The sequence below is a fragment of the Tauraco erythrolophus genome, chromosome 8, assembly GCF_009769465.1.
Source record: "Tauraco erythrolophus isolate bTauEry1 chromosome 8, bTauEry1.pri, whole genome shotgun sequence".
Lineage (NCBI taxonomy): Eukaryota > Metazoa > Chordata > Aves > Musophagiformes > Musophagidae > Tauraco > Tauraco erythrolophus.
Genome location: NC_141472.1, coordinates 4,330,327 through 4,345,410, shown reverse-complemented (window position 1 = coordinate 4,345,410; position 15,084 = coordinate 4,330,327). Strand labels below are relative to the sequence as shown.

General features: G+C 48.0%; 1 long non-coding RNA gene across 1 annotated transcript in view; it reads left to right on the top strand.

Moving 5' to 3' along the window:
• LOC147528289 (uncharacterized) overlaps positions 1 to 15,084 on the top strand; it is a 48,530-nt gene that overhangs the window by 2,872 nt on the left and 30,574 nt on the right. Inside the window, exon 2 of the long non-coding RNA XR_015222297.1 lies at positions 6,309 to 6,462. This is a non-coding gene — a long non-coding RNA (uncharacterized LOC147528289). The remainder of the gene's footprint in view (positions 1 to 6,308; positions 6,463 to 15,084) is intronic.

Here is a 15,084-nt window from a genome sequence, read left to right as displayed (position 1 = left end):
TGTGCAGACCATGTTCTCCTAATGTTTCTCGTTTGAATGAAAAGTCACTGAAGTCTGGAGAGTCTCCTTAATGTTTCTGTTTATAAGCCCAAATGAATATGGGCCCTGTAGAGATCGTTGCCTCTGGCTGCTTTTCCCAGCACCAGCCTGTGTGTTTCTTGTTAGTCTTTGGCTTTCCTTCCACTTTCTGGAGCAGTTATCGTGCTGCCCTGAAGGTCTCTGATCCTTTGTTCTGCCCAACACAGGTTCTCCTTGGAAAGTGTCCGTGCACTGCAAATGGTTTAGTTTATTGCTGCTTAAAGCAAGACCCATGTGGCCACCCCGACGTCCCTGCTGCTCCCAAACTGGAGCTAGTTTTCTCACAGGAGTTGTCTTCTCAGTGGTGCTATGGGTCACACCATGAAAAAAACACCTGTGTGATACCAACTGAGTAACCCATATTGGTACAGGTAGAAGCTACCTGTCACCCTGCGGTGGGTGAACCTCCAGCCAGCTGAAGCTGAAGTACCTCCAAGCTGAACGACTTGACCTTAAGAAGTCAAGCCTTGCAAACTGGATTCATTCTCCTTGGGCACTTTCCCCTGCTACCAGAAAAGCTTTGGGAACCTCTGCCGCTCGATTGTATTTCACATTCTTCTCAGTCCTCACCTCTATGTGTAACCCTGACTGGTCACCAAACAGAGGATGATTTTCAGAGGTTTTTTTTGTCTTAACCTACAGCCTTGATGCAAACACCTAAGCAAAGCCTAAGCCTTAAGCAAAGCCTTTCAGGCAAGGGCAAAGATTTGAGGAAGGATTTTGCTGCAGAGGATTGCACTTCGGTTGCTATCTTGATTAAATTAAACTAAGCGTTGTGCATGATGAACTCATGTAAAATTCATGCTCTCAACTTCCCTCGGTGCTTTATTAGGTGTTTTAATTGTTTTACGCCCTTTTCTGCATGTTGTCTTAGATGTGCCTTACATCAGGGACTTTGTCTACCTTTGTACAATGGTTGGTGATGGGTTTTGTCTGGTGGGATCTCGGCACCTGTCTTCTGGTTTGGGAAATGCATCAGACGTGCTCCATGAATGGGCTGGAAGAGGTTGATGACATCGCTGTGCTCAGAGGCTGCTGCAGCGGAGGAAGTCTAATCACAGACCTCAATAGGCTTTTGGATCAAGCCTACAACAAAGCTGTTCCAAGAAGACAATATTTTTTGCAAAACCAGCTTAGCTTGGGGCAGGAATCCCAAGATTTCTCATTCAGAGGGCACAGTCCTTCTTCTCTTCTCCTCTGAGCCTGTTATGTGGGATCCAACCCATGAGCTCTATGGTTACAGCAGACACCAAAGACCCGGGTAAGGGCTGAATAACTCCCTTTATTTATTTTAAGCGTTGCTTCAAGTACAAGGTTGGTCAAAGTAGCGCTGGTAGTGGAGGAGCAAAGAAGTTGTGCCTTTCCACGTGAAATGTTACTTCAGTTTCCAGCTACTTCCTACTCGGGGAACTATTGTTTGCAGATGGTTCAGTCACAGCATGGTTGTACGCTGCTCCATTGTTATCAAGAAGGATTTATTACTGTAGAGAAATCTTTCTGCTATCTCATTTCCCCTCCTCCCTCTCCCGAGGTTCACTCTCCCCACTGATGAGTGGAATGGTTCTGCTCAAAATCCATCCAGTGGCAAGACGTAAAAAATCACTATCTATAAACTTGACAGGCTGGTTTGCTGTTGTTTTCTTCAAGTCCCAGCCTAGGCTTGGCACGGTGGACAGAAATGCCTGGAGATCTTTAGTCCTTTTGGGGCCAGATACGGCAAGACTCTGTTCCTTGCAGGAAAAGCAGTTGCCGTGGTAGATAGAAGCTTTGATGTGACATGTGTCAACTTCTGTCTCATCTCTCCTCTCGGAGGAGATGCTCCGTCTCCTAGTGTAGCCGTGCCTGAACGGTGCCAACATCTGGCCATGGCTTCCCAGGAGGCCATCTATGAAGACACCAGTTTTCAGGCTCCTATCAGCCTGCCTTGAAAGCTGGGGCAGGTCCAAAAGACCATTCTACGTTTAAGCCAGCTGGGACACGTCTCACAGGTGAGATGAGTTTCTTCCTGGCCACTGTAGTGGAGAAAACCTTGAAGTATCGCAGAGAACCATGACTCTGAAAGAGCAATTCTCTCCTTTTCCACCCAAAGCAGAGGTCAGGCAAACAGCAGTCATGCAGGGTGAGAGCCCAGCCTGGGTGATGTATCTCCAGCAGGTTATTTCCGAGTCTGTGCAGGTCTCCATGCCCTGGTTACTCTCTGTTTCCAAACTTTCTTGGCTGGCAGCAGTATTTTTGAGATGGCATCCATGGAAATTATGGTCTTGCTTCACTGCACACGCTTGGATGATAGCTGGTTATGGCTGTCTCTTATCCGTAGCTCCTTAAATCTGGTGGCCTGCATTTACGTGTCATTTATTAGAATCAGGTGAAACATAACTCTTTCCATAAACCATCACTGTTTTTCTTCAGACCTGTTTGGTGATTTTTTTTTGTCTTTTTCCTTAACTCGCTGTTTCACGTTTTAATTTTTATTTTTTAAGAAATACGTGCTAGTTAGTTACGTGTGCACAGACTGTATTCGTGTGGGTTTGGTGCAGATCAGCTGCATGTGTGTTTACAATAGCCCTTGTGTTATCCCAGCCGGCAGCCTGAAAACACTTCCAAATTATTCCACATCAGAGGCAAAGAGGGTTTGGATAGACTCCTAGGGGGAAAGTCTTGAAGCGGTGCCCAAACCTCAGTCCCAGCGCTGTAAGTCAGGCACGTGGCTGATATTTTATCCACCCCAACTTGGACTTTTGCAAGCTGTTTTGTTTGTGGAGGAAGCGGGAACTTGGGAGCAATTTTAATCAGTGATTTCTTGGAGATGGGCTTCCTCCTTCCCTTTGTCCTCTTTTCCTCTCCTGACACACGTGCGTGCGCTCTGCCCACGTTTTCCAAGAAACGATGGAAAAAACGTGTGCGCGTAAGCACATCAGCGAGGCTGTACTAAACCAAACCCCTCCGTGGACAGGGACTGACCTGGGTACAGTTTGTGCCTTTGGAACGATGCTGGGTTTATGAGTGAAACACTTGGATGGCTCCAGGTGGACGAGCACTGGGGACTGCAGGTTCAGCTCCGTCACTAAGGTCTGGTGTTTGCTGCTAACCTCGAAGTGGACTCGAAGTTCAGACTTAATGGAGCTGGAAACGCTCCAGGCTTTCTCCTCATAAGTGTCATGAACGTAATGATCAAAGCTTTTAGACTGCAAGTTCTGTGGAGGAGAAAGAGGATGAGAACTGCTGCTCCCCAGGGTCCTCAGCTCTCGGGCATCTGCGTGGCGTGGCTGCCCTGGGACCGAGCAGTGATGGACTTTTGAGGTCTGAACTTCAAGGGTGATGCTCTAGGGTGTGGTGTCCTGAGTCAGGTGTTTCCCAGCCAAGCCGAGCTCCACAGCTTGGAGAAACAGCCACCCTCTGGGCCAGACAGCCCACCCTGAACTCCCATGAACAACCCAAAAGCTGCAGTGGGCGTTCACGAGAATGTGAGTCATCAGATTTGTAGCTGTGTCTCAGACTAGTTTGGGTCAGCAGGGGCCAAGTATGTTGGAGGGGACAATCCTACCTCATGTGGAAAAAGCAGTATTGTGTTGTCTCAAAAACAACCCCATACAGTGTCTAGAAATACCAGAGTTCTTTGCTTTTTTTAGCTGGTCTAAAGATGACGTTGTTTTCCAAAAATGTTGGCATTATTGTGGCTCAGAAACTCAATATCTGAGCCAGCTCTGGTCTTGGACCTTCAGTTACTTGTATAATAGCCCACTTTACTATTGGAGTAAAGATCGCTTTTAAAAATGTAATTTAAAACCAGCACACGCATGGATTTAGGAATGCAAAATGATTTTATTACTGTCTCATCTCAAAACCTTTTCCTTGACTGTCTACAATTCTGAATTGCAAAATGTGTTACAGAGACACATCTGTCCTGCTTTATAATGTGAGATAAGACATGCCGTGGTTGTTGTTTGTCTCAAAGAAAAAATTTTAAAAATGCAGAGCAATGCAAGGATAATATATGCAGTGTCACAGGTAGAATCCAGAGCATAACGTGCCCATCTGAGTATTGGCCAAAGGGTTGGGAGGAGGATGTGCTTGGGATGGGATGGACTAAGAGGTGTCTGTCTTACAGAGACTGGTAATTCCTTTAGTTGAACCTCCTGACAGAGGTTGTGCCCCGAGGCCGAGAGAAAGATCTAAGCTTCTCCTTCCTGGGTGGTGCAGAAGTTCGGTAGCGTAGGCATGATGCGTGCGGTCACTTGACTCCAGGATCTGGAGCTTTGAGACTCTTTTCCTCTGTGGCTTTGTAACAGAAGTTCAGGAATCTGGTGACACTGAATGACCTTACAGAGAAAAGCAATAATCGCTCTGGAACTTGGGCCAATCCTTTTCCTCGTTAGAGCAATGAAGCTTTTATCGCTCCGGCAGTAATGATGCATTTTTAAAGCATTTCACACCTACTTTAAATCTCAGTAAAGACCATGAAACTTCTTTGGTCGTGGCCACGTGGTACCTATTGTCAACCAGACTGTTAAAATGAATCAACCCAGATTATGCAGCCAAAATTACCACTCCCTGTCGCTCCCCTGAATCTGTTCCCTTCAGAGACAGCTCCGTAAAGAGGCGGAACGCTGATCAAACACTTCTGCACCAAGTGGAGTCCGAAAAATTCTGGCAAGAATCGCCTGTAGGAAGCACGGAAAAAAATGTACGAGATGTAGAAGGCTCGATGCATCAGTCTGCTTGAATCCAGACCGTCCCCTGCTGCCAAAGTTAGACTGGATGATGTCTAAGGTCTTTTCCAACCTAGAAAATCTATGAAAACCCTTCGTTAGCGAGCCTTCCGCCTGCCTGATGAGAGCTTCTGCATCCTGGCTCCCAATTTCCGTGCTCTCTCCCCGAGGACATTATCTTGTGAGTTCATTATTACTGCTGGCTGAAATTCACACTCCAATACACAGTGTTATTAGTAAGGAAGATTTTAAAAAAAAAAAAATTGGTAAGTGGCCTTGGTTTGCCTCGGAGCTCAGGCTGGAGGCTTAAACTCTTCCTTGGAGGCAGCCATCCAGGGCAGGACTATGGGAAGGAAGCTCAGCCCATGTGCCTTGGAATCATAGAATGGTGAGGGTTGCAAGGGACCTCAAAGATCATCTTCAAGTGTACTTGTTGACAGTGGAGGGCAGGAGGGTGAGGGGCAACTTGCTTGTGACCTTTCCCACCAGACTATTAAACAGAAGCATCTGGTCCACCTCTGAAAGGTCTGTTTGACCCCTGGGCAGGCTGGATCCTTGAAAGGCTGCTGCTTTGTCCTAGCTGAGCAGGTGGCTCCACAGCCTCCAAATAAAGCTCATGGCTTGCAGAAAGCTGAATGGAGAGTCGTCGTCTTGCTTGCTGGAGAGCATGGCTTTGATTTCACCTCCCACCACTGGGTTGGTGGTTCTTGAGCCAAAGCATATACCGAATTCGGACTATCTGCGATGTTGCCAAAACCCATTTCCAAAAAGAAAATCAATGCTTTGTTTAGATTTGCCTCTTCAGCCTCTCTCCTCCTCTCCTTTCCCCTGGGCTTCCCTCTCCCCCTCTTTGAAAGCGTGCACATCGACGAGCCTTAAGGGAGCAATCATGCTTGTTCACAAGGAATTTAATCTCTTGGTAATTATAGATGGAAAATCACAACATTGGGAATGTTTTCACTTGAACAGAGAACCCTGCCAAGACTTGGGTTGTCTTGGAAGGAGCAGAGTGCTGTCAGGATGACAGGATGCTGAGCTGGAAAATTGAGGGGCTAGATGCTGTGGCTGGAGAAAGTGGGTGCAATGGCACTGACTGCAGCAGAGCTCTGATATGTGTCACCTGAGGATGCAGCTCCTGTGGAACCGTGCTGGCATCCTGAGAAACGCTGCTGGTGAAGGCTTGCCTTTCAAAACACAGCAGATGGTGTCTGAAACCCGGTGATCTGTTTAATACCACGTATGGTTCCCCTCCACCACCTCCGTGTAGTCTGACCCTTCAGTCCAAATGACACCTGGTGTCAATAGTTGCTTTTGACGTTCTTCTAGTTTTGTTAAAGGCAAATAACTTTCAGGCAGGGCTAATGGAGGAGCTACCATCTCGGCTGATGGATGTCATGCAGCCCAAAGCTGAAGAAACAGAGTGAAACACAAGAAGGATCATGGACTGTAGATCTGCACCTCTTACAAAGCCTATCATCTTGCAACTACCACTAATTTTCTTCCCCCCTCTACTCTCCCCAGCAAAACCTCGTCCAGAAGCTGGTCTGAGATGGACGTCAAACCATCTGGTGCCCAGTGCGTCGGTCGATGAGATCAGCCCTGGCTTCTCCTGCTCCGCTGGTGGCCACCAGCTCTGCCCAGCTCCAAGGCTCCCACCAGCTTACCCAGCAGAGGGGTAAGTGAACAGACTTGGTGCCAAAGTCTGGAATAACTCTTCAATTGTGCTTACATGGGAGTTGTTTATTTTGGTAGGTTGTGGTTTTTACTGGAAATATGCTGCATGGAAGCAGAGCCCACAAGCGATCGCGCCACTGCAGAGGTTGCTGCAGTTTAGGTTGTACCCCCTCGTTTAGCTGAGTCAGCTAAATTTGTCTGCTGAGTTGCACCTGAACTGAGAATTTCTGGGTTTGTCTGTCAGCTCCAGGAACCACTGGGAAGGCAGTAGCAGGTGGAGGGCGTTGCAGATGTGCAGCAACCCTCTGGCTCTCCAAGGAGCCAGCTGTGCTCGTCTCCATCCTTTGGTTGGGATTCCTTAGCTCTGGAAATGAAGTAGAAAAAATGATTCGAGTGCCTTTTTGGAAGCCGGCCCGAATAAAATTGGGCTGACTCAGCATGAAGGTGGGAGATGTGTTTCACGTGGGCCTTTGCCTCCTTTCCACCGCTCTGGTGTTGCTGTTGTGGTTCTGGGGGAAAGGCTGAAAGGAAGAGGGGAAGAAAACAAGGGAGGGGGGAAGAAAAAAAGGGATGGAAACTGCTCTTCTCTGGGGTGTCACCTGGTAGAGGAGGACGGGGAAGCTCTGCCCCTGGCAGCTGGCGTGGACCCTGGCTACCTGGGATCACACACCACTCACGGTGACAGCGGGATGGTGTAGGTGGGAGCAGGACATCTTTCTGAAGACGGAAGGCTTCAGGGGCTTGGTGGTCTTTGAGGTATTTTTAACTCCTTTTAACAATTTGCCTCTCCTTTGTCGGCAACAAGCAAGTTGGACTCTGGAGAGAAAAATACCTCGAAGCTTGGCAAATTCCCTGAGAGCCTGTCCTAGCTCTTTGTCCGAGGATGCCAGAAGGCTGGATTCTTCCCTGCCATCGTCTTTTGGCAGGAAAAAGTGGCGATGGAGCCCTGGGAGACGGCCCGTTAGCTCCATCGGTGGGGCCATCCAGCAGGTCTCTGCAGCTGGAAGCCAGGGCAGCGCTTGGGTCTCTGCCTGCTTTGTGTTCTGCCCCCCTCGCCCCCCCGAGCCTGGGGCTCGTCGTGGGGCAGACAGGGGGGCTGGAGGGTCCTCCCAGTGTGCACACTGGCCCAAAGGGTCTGCTGAGCAGTTTCTGGCAATCTCTAGGGCTGATTTGCATTTCTTTTGGTCACATCAGCCCATCTTAATGAGCAGTTCTGCCTCGCGTTTGACTTTTTTTTTTTTTTTCCCCCCAGAATGCCAGATTCTGGAGGTTGCAAAGAGGCAGAAAAATCCGCAAACTTTACTGTAGAGGAGAATGTTTGATAAAACCCTAAAACAGGGCATATTCTGTGGCGCTCTGGAAATGCTCCCGGCGTTCCCCGATGCGAACAAGCCAGGATGGGCTGGCAAACCCTGCGGCACCTGGCAGGTGCCATATTCTCTTCTAACTCCAAATTTTACTAATACAACTTCACTCCAGGCTGAATTTCCCAGCAGAACTCTTGCCTTATTAAATAGAGAGATAATTTGTATGTTCCAGCTCTCTGCAGCTGAGCGTAGGAAATTATTTAGCGGTGGCTCTGGTCTGTGTGACAGTGACCTGCAGTGAAGAAAAGCAGAGAAATACTGCAGTTGGGTAATTTACCCCTAAAGGGGCAGAGGTAAACAGCAATTAACAGCTGGTTGGTAATGGATAATCCTTATTTTCCAGATAAACACCAGTTCTCCCTTTATTTCTTCCAAGCTCTGCCAGAGTATCTTAAATCTTTTGGAGCTCGATTTGCTGGTTGTGTGTCATTAGGTCTACTTTATGGTGTTGATTTTATCTGTTAAATATAGATTTTTAAAAGCAGATTTTTTTTTTTTGTTTTGTTTTGTCTGTGCTTTGCCTTGTAAAAGACTTATTGCCGAGTGTTTGAAACCCTGAGTCGATCAACAGTGTTTTCTACATGTGAAAAGGAGAATGATTTGAATTCAAATGTGGCTTCAAAACTCAGAGTTTTGGGGGTTTTTCCCTCAGGGTTTGAAATAGGTATAATTTTAAGAGTATTTCTTATAAGTGCTTATGTCAAACTAAGTTGTAACTGCACGTATTATTTTTTAAAACAGAAAGTTGAAATTACTGGTAATGAGACTTTTGGACAACTTGATACTTTGAAAGCTGGGAAAAATCTGGGAAACACCGTCAACTCTTTTTTAGATGCTTAGTTTAAAAAACAATCATGATTCTGGGAAGGGGCTTATTTATCTCTAATGCCCTGTATCGCCACTGGTGATGGAAACCCAACATCCCAGGCTGCTGTGTGCTCTTCTCCTGGACCTTGCTCAGTGCAGGACTTGCTTCTGGAAGTGCTGTCACACGTAACCAGAGCTTGTGGCTCTTATGACTTACTCAAAGGGAGCCAGCCTTGCGTTTTCCTCAGCAGGCTGATGCCGTACTAATTTAAAAACTGAAAGGCAAACAAGGAGGAGGATTAGACCAAACTAGTTCCAGAGCCACACGTCGTACATACTAATGTCCCGTTGAAACGGGAGAAGGCTGAAAAAATGCTGCCCCTGCTTTAACGAGAAGGCAAGCTTGCTTTCTGAAACCCTGCCTCCTTCTGCCGATCAGACTGGGGGTGTTCTGCATTGCTGAAGGAGCCAAGCTAATAAGATTATGGTTTATCCCTTCGGAAAATAAAACTGTACCTCTGGAAGAATACAAGTTATATAGGAATTGTGCTGAACCCTCAGTATGATCGCTGGACTCTCCTCCTGAGGGTGTTTGGGGGAAAGCACTGAGCCTTGCAAATGTTTCCACGTAGATGACTCTGCATCCCCAAGCAAAAAAAAAAGCCTTGAGCCACTTTACATCCTGAGTTCCATCTCAGCCAAGCAACGGCATAAGCAAAGCTGGGCTTGGCGAGAAAAAAAGGTGCGCGTTCCAAATCCGGTGTTTCAAATGCGGCACGTCACGGATCTTGCTCGTATGGACCTGGCTGCATGCGCTGGGCCTGCTGCACCACAGAAAACATACAGTCCTTATGATTTTCCCCAAATGCTACCACCTAATTGCACTGCCAGATGTGGGGCAGCAGGAACAGACTGTCTGCAAGCGGAGGAGGAAAACTTCTGCAGGAGTCATCTCGAGGAAGAAAACTTCTGCAGGAATCATCTTGACTGACACCGTGCACATCTGTACGAAGAGCTGTAGCATCCATTCGTGTTTCTCCACCTCTGTGATCTCCTACCCTCCAGGAAGCAGCAGCCCCGCCATGCAGCAGCAGCACCAGGACACCAAAAAGGGGTTGAGGGATAGGAAACGCTTTCCAGCTCTGTGCCTGTTTCTGGTGGGTTTTAAAAGTAGTTTTACAGTTGCGTTTCTTTATCTTTGTTCCCCAGAAATCCCCTGCTCGGTAGTAGTTCAAGCGTGGCGTAACATGGTGGGCTCGATCAAGGCCAGGTTGGATGAGGCTCTGAGCAACCTGGTGTAGTGGAGGATGTCCCTGCCCATGGCAGGGGGGTTGGAACTAGATGAACTTTGAGGTCCCTTCCAGCCCAAACCATTCTAGGATTCTATGATGGGCGAAGATTTAACCCCTCCACGTGGTTTCCCTATTGGTGTCCTAAAGGTCTGGCTGCCAGGGTCAGGGGATGCAGCAGCAAGCTGGACTTTAGCTCCTTTCAGCCTTTCTCTCTCCTGTTGTGCTTTCCACCAGCATGAAAACATATACAAGAGGGCTTGGGGCAAAAGGTGGCTTGCTTTAGCCCTGACCCAGTCCACACCAACAGCTCCTTGGGGCTGGCTCCCAGGACCACTTAAGGCAGGGGGACGAGTCCCACCATTGCTTCGGGCTTTGGCAGGCTGGCTTCTAGCCGGATGCCAGAGAACGCGCAGGCTGTAGTTTCTATGCTTGAAATTCCTGGCGTTTACGGACTTTTGACTGAGTTATTTTTGGAAAACGTTAGCTCTGGCTTGGCATCCTGCCTAATCGCTCCTCCTGGAGTACTGGTAGTTTGCTCTGTTTGGGGAATTTGGAGGCTTCCCCCTCCTGTGTCCAATTCTTATTTGCAGAACCTCGTACTGATCTAACGGCAGTGCCAGTTTTCCATTAGGAAGCTGACGGTAATCCCCTCTTCTGGCTTTATCCAAACAAACCTGGTGTGCCACATTCCTCCTGTCTGCCATGACGGTGGGGAGGCAGCCCCAGGAAAGCGCAAGTGCCGTGTGAAAAGAAGCAAAATGGGAGAGAGGGGAAAAGTTGGAGGTCTTCTGCTTGGGGAAAAGCTGGAGGTCTTCTGCTTGGGGAAAAGCTGGTGCTCTGGTGATGTTGATCCCTCAGGTGGCAATTTGAGTGCAAAAGCTCTAGTGAAGCTCTTGGAAACCTGCTTTGGGGTTATTTCGAACCAGGTTTTGCTTGTTTGTTGTGTTTTTTTATTATTTTTTTTTTTTAAATTTGCAGTGTGCTGAAGCTGAGCTGTGAAGCCCTGGTAGCTGGCTTCCTCTTGGCGACTCTCCTGCTCTCCTCACCCTTAGCTCAGAAGCAGCGTTTAAAATCCCAGAGTTTTAAACATGAATGCATGTGCGTTGCTCCTTTTCAGTTCACAGCTTTTAAAGAGGAAGTTTAGAGAGAAATTTTTTCCCCTTTTACACAGAAAGCCAAGTTTCTCGCCCACAAGCCAAGAACAGAAGATTTTAGGATACGAGTATCAAAGCAGAGTTTTGAATGAAAGGACTGGGTGCTCTGCACTCGGTGTTTCTCCCCCATCCTCACTAGGTCTCAGATGAGGCACTTGGGATTTCTCAGCATCTTTCCAAAGTCTGAGTCTTTCTGTGGTTTCTCCTCACCAGCCTCACTGCAAAGCAGCCCCATCCTGCTCAATCGCTGTGATCCGACAGATGGGAATGGGATGCGAGATGATTAAATAGTGGGGAGCTGCTAAACCCAAATCTGGGCCGGTGGAAAGCAGACAGAGCTGAAGCACATTCCCCTCTGACCCTCAGGCACCTGCATCAGCTGGACCTGCTGTGGGTGAAGCCCACGTCCCGAGGGCTGATCCCCACCTTGATGTCCACCCCTTCCATCTCCCTCCGCACGAACAGGAGGTTCGTCAGGGCAGGATTCACCCTTTAGTGTCAGTAACGTCTCTGATGACCTATTTGCTCTTTCATCTCCCGGCTGTTACTGCTGATTTACGCAACTTGCGGCGCTGAGCGATGCGGCAGCTGTGGGGAGGAGGAGATGAGAACCAGAAACCCCATAGGCTTCCGAGGAGACATCTTCTCCAGCAATAAATCTGGGATGCAGGAAAGCCTGCTCTGATCCTCTGCGCGTGCTCCAGTGTGTCAGGAATGGACCGAAAACCCGGACGATGCTCTCCAAAAGGAGACGTTGCCTCTTTGTTTCTGTCCTCTGCGGCTTTTTGGGATGCTGGAGCCTTGTGACGGCGCTGGCTGGAAGATGCCATTCACTGGGTGATCTCCTAAGGCATTCAGTTGTCAGCAGCTCTCACCAAACACCATTCTCCCTCCGCCACGCACGAGCACTTGCATGTAGAGATCTCCAGGCACGGGCTGGAGCCCATGGGGATTACAAAAGGAACGGGGATTACCAAGAAGTGTAATATCTGTCAAACCGGAGACCGCGTGGCTCTGATCAGCGATTAGAGCCACGCGGCGCGAGGGGCCGTACAAATTGCTGCCGATGGAGATGTTCTTTGCCCTACAGATCTCGTGGTGCTTGGCTGTTAATCTCACCATGGGGGGGTCCAGGTCGTTTCTGCCCCTGCTGTTGAACGCAGGAGGTGCTTATGGAGTTACTCCTTGTGTAGCGTGACCAAGGGTGATGGAAACGATGGGCAGGATGACTTTGGGGTTGGTTGCCTGGTGCCTCCTGATGCTGTGCCTGATAAAGACGTGCCATTGTCACTTGAGGTGTGTCCTGGGTAGATCGATAAGGTGGTGGGATGGAGACCACCTCACCTTCTCCTCCTACAACATGAAAGGGGCTGAGGTGCCTCGCCACGTAGACCTTGACATCTCATCTGTTTTCATTACGTAAATGAAACAGGAGGACAGGAATAATGTCCTTTAATGGAGAAACGCTGACAGAGCACAGCAGAATTAATATCAAACAAATCAATCGTTACTGTGACAATTCCTCTTCCTATTTTATCTGAAATACCTACCAGGCGCTCGCTAGGTTTGCTTGCATGCTGAAATAACAAAGTAACAAACCTTTTTTTCAAGGAAATGCTTTTTTTCTCTAAATTGGAAGGAGGCCTCCAGTTTGTGGCTTTCTCTATCAGAGCACCAGTTTGTTTTCCCAAAGGCTTTACAAGCTATATAGCCAAATCTCTGCTTACAGCAGTGGATAAACAATTGAAACATGCAAGTTATTTGGCTTTTCAATGGGTTATAATACGCAGTAGTTAAAATTAAAAAAAAGGAGTGGCGTTTTTTTTTTTTTTTTTTTTTTTTTTTTTTACAAGCTTTTTACTGAGTGCACGATCTGGTTTCGGGCTTCTGAACTTTTAATGTGGAAAGTGAAAACCTGCAGCAGTTAGTGCAGAGCCTGGTGCAAGGGCTTGCTTTCTCTCCTTCCCAGTTAGGTCTCTCACCTCCCAGCCAAGGTTTGCTCAGCTCCTCGCCCCGTCTCCTGATGCTTCTCCATGGCCTTCTCCAATTCTGGCATACAAATGATGGGATTTTTCTCGGAGTTTCTCTTAGTTTTCTAAATGCCAGGCGGATGTTTCAAGCATGACCACTCTGGTGGGGTTTGTGGGGAGGGTTTGCTTTCCTCTGGCAAGGAATTGGAGAGAAGAGGTTTGGTTTCACCTCAAACCACCTGGCGAAATCTTCTGGATTTGGAGTGTGGGGTTATATAGGACCCCAGACTGTCCTTAATGGTTCTGATAAGGGTCTTGCCATTGCATGGTGATCCCAAAGAGACTAGGATAAAACCTACATCCGAGCCACAAACTTCCTATCTGCATCTGAACCAGGCGGGGCAACTGTTTGCAGGTCTGCGGATGGGGTGGAGATGGTCAGCATTGTGTCTTCTCCTGCTGTCTCGTGAAAATCAGGTGACGTTCGTTGGGACTGAGCCTCTTGCTCAGGATTGCTCTGCTCATGCGCTTTAGATGTGGTTGCTCGTGGTCTGTCTCCTAGCAAAGCATTCCTGTGCACAAGGCATAGACCTCTATCAGAGGTTGGCCTTGAGAACACCCCACAGAGGTGTAGGGCATCCTCCAGGGTGCAGAACTCTTCTGCTTGGGCAAAGGAAGGAAAACACATCTCCTGACTCCTGCATAGGTGCTTTGGAGGTTCAGCAGTAAGTTAATAACGTGTTAAACTATAGAGTCTCTCTGCTTTTCTTGAGAAAACAGCTGCCATGGCTTCACTGCATGAGCCAAAGTTCAGAGTGAAGCGACCAAGAGGAGTTAGTTCTGGTTTCTGGTTCCTGAATGCCTGTGGTCTATTAATTTCTGGGGGTGGAAAAAAAAGAGAGGTGAATTGGAATGAAGAAAACTGGTGTGATCTTGCCCGAGCCCAGGGAGCCGTGTCCCATCTCTTCATGTGATGCCATGAGGCAGATGCGGCTCATCCATCACTCTGAGGCATGCGTCCAAGCCTTCTAATTAGTGAATATAACCGGAGGTTTGGAGCTCAAACTGGTTCTGACCTGTATTTTTTAATTAAGGCATTTTTTAATATAACCTCTGCTTCAGGTCATCTGATAATACTAATCTGGACATAATGCCTAACCTTCTTAACCCTAGATTGTTACTTCTGCACTTTAATGCCAGTCTTAAAGAAACATTGCCCCGTAAATTAGACGCCAGGTACTAAAGAGGAACAGGACCAGCTGTGAAATAAAATGCTTTTAGGGAATAATTGGATGGACCCTGAAGATTGGCTCCCAGCTGACATTCTTTGGCCTCTAATAAAAGCACAAGATGCTTATGTTCCCCTTGTTAACGCTGCCGCGCTCTCGTTTGGTCCGCTTACCCGTAGGGTCAAAAGGGGGGTCCCTTCTTGCTATTGCCAACCCCATGGCTGATAACAGCTCAAACTGAGCAGGGATAGTGTCTCCAGATGCTCTTTGGGACCGTTGTTTTCAGCTGGCTGATGGCCACCTCCTACGCTTGTATCTTGGAAAGCGAGGGGGTATCAGCAGGTCTGGTTGGGGTTGGACGAGGCATCGGTTGCAACACAGAGGGATGGAGTTTAGGCTTGTGTGTGCACCCAGAGATGTTTTGATGAGCGTAGGAGCACTCTGGAGGAGACCCTTCTTGCTGTCAGTAGACAGAACAGCCGAAGTCGAGGGATTAATGGAAGAAAACCGAGCACTGGGCAATTTTCTGAGCGCCTTTTTGATGGGTTTTTACTTTACCCGGTATTGTTCTGTGCGTAGCAGCATCACGCTGAGAATCACAGGGAGAAATGCTAATTCAGTGGGTTTATGTAGGGGAAACAGCGTGCTAAGTGCATTCCTTAAGTCGGTCCAGAAACCGCCTCCTGCAAAAATTCATGAAAAGCACATGTAATGCCTTGTCGAGCTTGGCTCTTTTATCTGGGATAGTTAAAATGTTTTCACTAGGGGAAGAAAGGTTGCTGGCTGGTTTGTTTGTTTGCCTGT